We start from the raw sequence: 3138 nt of genomic DNA on the forward strand, positions 1-3138 counted from the left end.
ATTTTACTCAAGCCTCTCAGAAACCATGAGAATTCGGTATTATTATCATCTCTCTTTTTATAGATGAGGAAACTAGTATGGTAATAAACCCATTGAACCAGACGATTGTTTGATAAGTAGTCACTCATGTTATAAAAATTTAAAACTGCTTTTCAAACTCTTAATTTGAATAATATAGTGAAGGATTGAAGCAAAAAGGAATTAAGTTATTTCTTCTCTCAAAGATTTTATATTCTATCAAGAAGAATGCAATAATGTACATGAAGAAATATGAGGAAAATATGGAACTGTGTTCATATTAAGCAAATAATTATTGACACAAAACAAACTAAGGATTAGTCAAAGTAGAAATATAAAAAAACATTAGTATGTAACAAGGCATCAAAATGGAAATCCTTAATTTGTATATATATTAAGTTTCATACATTGTTTTCTAAGAATCTATTGTATCATCATGACAACCTGGCTGATTTCTATTTCTCTTTTCCTAATCTCAAAGTTTTGCTAATACAGAAAAAATGTGTTTATTTTGGTTAATGAACCTGTCTTCCTTGATGGAATCCAAAAGATATTTCCTTCCTAACTTATGCTGCCCAAATAAGCTGTTTTGTGTTAAAGGAGGAATCATTTAAGCCTGCATTGTATTGATCAGGCATAGCCCAGTATCATTTGAAACATTAAAAAAAAAAAATTTTGTAGAGTTTTTCCAACACACATAACATAATATTATCAAACACAGACAAGAAGTCTTAGCATAATGAAAGTGTTTTGCAAATGAGAAATTATAGATAATTGCTGTTTGTTCTTGTTTTCATAGAACGAAGTGTAATTATTATTAACAAGAGGCTTGTTCCAATAATTATTTCTAGTTATCCCAGGGCACAAATGCATTGAAGCAGAAAACAATGCATTTTCATTCAGAGTTTTTGTTCCTAGATTATCTCTTATCACTGCTACAGGTTATTATGAATGCTTGTTCTGAGTTTGTGCAAGTCTCGGTACTCTATGACCAAATGTGTGCCTTTTCTGAGTTGAATATCACACCATTCTAAGATTAAATAAATTCTCTTCGATATTTAAAAAGAAATTATCTAACCATGCATTGTATTGCATAGTATTGTAGAATTGTTATTTTACTTAAGGGGAAAAAAGGATCAAAGCAAATATATCCAAATGGGATCTGGGATTCGAGGTAACAAATTACTAAAGATTAATATTTATTAATAAAAGATGAGATGGTGCTCTTGGCAGTGACCTTGAAAACCTAGTAAGCAAATGCCTGCCATACTGGTTGTTAAATATTTTGAATATTACCCTTGGACATAATAACAACACTAAGCCCTTATTATGCACATTACACTATGCTAAGCATATTTAGTCCTATCAGGTAAGTAGTAGTATTATCCATCTCTTTTACAGATGAGAAAATTGAAAGACAAAATACTTAGGCAATGTCCTCAAAGTCTCTGCTAGGAAGTGGTTGTGCTGGGTATTTAATCTGGCAGTTTGGCACTACAGCCTAAGCCTTAACACACCCCTATAAATTTATCTTAGAGTAATGCAGCATATGATAGATAATCTTTTACCTTTGACTGCTTCTAAGTTTTTTTTATAAAAACTAATTAATGATAAGGACTGTCAAAACCAGGGGTTCAACTAAGGTTGAAAGAGGGAAACATCTTCCAGGGTGGCACAGATAATCTAAAATTCACTTAGAAGTAATGACAAAGTCTAGACAGGCAGATGGAATGTCTTGTTTCTCTGGCAGCAGGCAAGAGAAGTGCCATAGTGGATACAGAAAATTATTTTAGCAAATGTTGGCAGAGCATTGGCTAAAAAGGAGGGGGTATTTAGTCCCTAGGTGCCAGATACCTAGGAACAGGGCAAGGTATATAAGGTCATTGTCCTAGCCACCCAACAGGCAACCTCAAATAAGTCAACTTGATGAAAGTGTTATTAGTAAAGCAATATTCTGCTTCCTTCCAGAAGATGCGTATGACTCAGGGGACTTTAGAAGAGATTTGGAAAGGCTCAAGTACTCAACTTTCTGGATGAGAAACTTAAATGTTTGTCTTGAGAGAATGAGCCATTCCATTTCTGCATATGTAAGACACTGTAACATAAGGTAAAAAAAAATCATCGCCTTGGATTCCTATAAATCTTTTAAGCTTTGGAAAACTACAGAAATGACTCATTTGCCTAAGTGTTCATTTGGTGATTAGAGTATAAGAAACTATACAGTATGATCCAATGACTTTTTAAAAAGAATTATTTGTACTTACAGAATAAAATGTATTTTAGATGTGAAATGTTAAGGGGTCCATCTTATTGCATGGCTTTGAGTAAGAAAAAAGTAATATGATAAATAACATATATATTAGCCACATTCACCCTTATGAAGCCAGACTTGAGGATACAGTTACAGGTATGTGTGTACACACGTACCCACACACATGTGGGCACATCACAAGTGCCCAGTAGATATATGAATAGATAAACAAATGAAAAAATGAGTTTAGAAATTCATTTATTAGTTTACAAAAAAAAATAGTTACTTAAAAATTAACAAGCTAATGGGTATATATATTTTTGAGAAACAAATGTAATTTGTATTTGACATAATATTAGAATGGAAATCTTGAGAAAATTACTATTTTGGAATTTGATGATAATCTTAGGCTAAAATTATGGTATTCCTTCATTGCACAAAATCATCACACTGTTTTATAAATTTGCTTAAATTAGAAGGCATCTACAAAACTATTGAATATTTACACTTATAGAATCAAAATGAGAAATTTCTTCGCTATCAAGATATCATGTCTGGTTATTGGCATTAATAAGTAAAATAGCTACTCTCTATGTTAACTAAACTCTAGTGTTTGCAGTGCCTATGTGGTTGAATGAACTTACATACAAATATGTATTCATCCTGTGTGCTTGTTTCTTATTGTATCATATCAATTAATTATGCATTATGTTTCTGAATCTTAATGACTTGTTTATATCATTATGCAAGTATACTTATATTAGAAATATATATATGTGTGTGTGTGTGTGTGTGTGTGTGTGTGTGTGTGTGTGTGTGTGTGTATGCCATAGCTAGAGGAAAAAGAAAAGCTAGAGGAAAAATCTATT

This window comes from Pteropus vampyrus, unplaced genomic scaffold (genome assembly GCF_000151845.1).
Source record: "Pteropus vampyrus isolate Shadow unplaced genomic scaffold, Pvam_2.0 Scaffold30, whole genome shotgun sequence".
NCBI classification, from domain to species: Eukaryota; Metazoa; Chordata; class Mammalia; order Chiroptera; family Pteropodidae; genus Pteropus; species Pteropus vampyrus.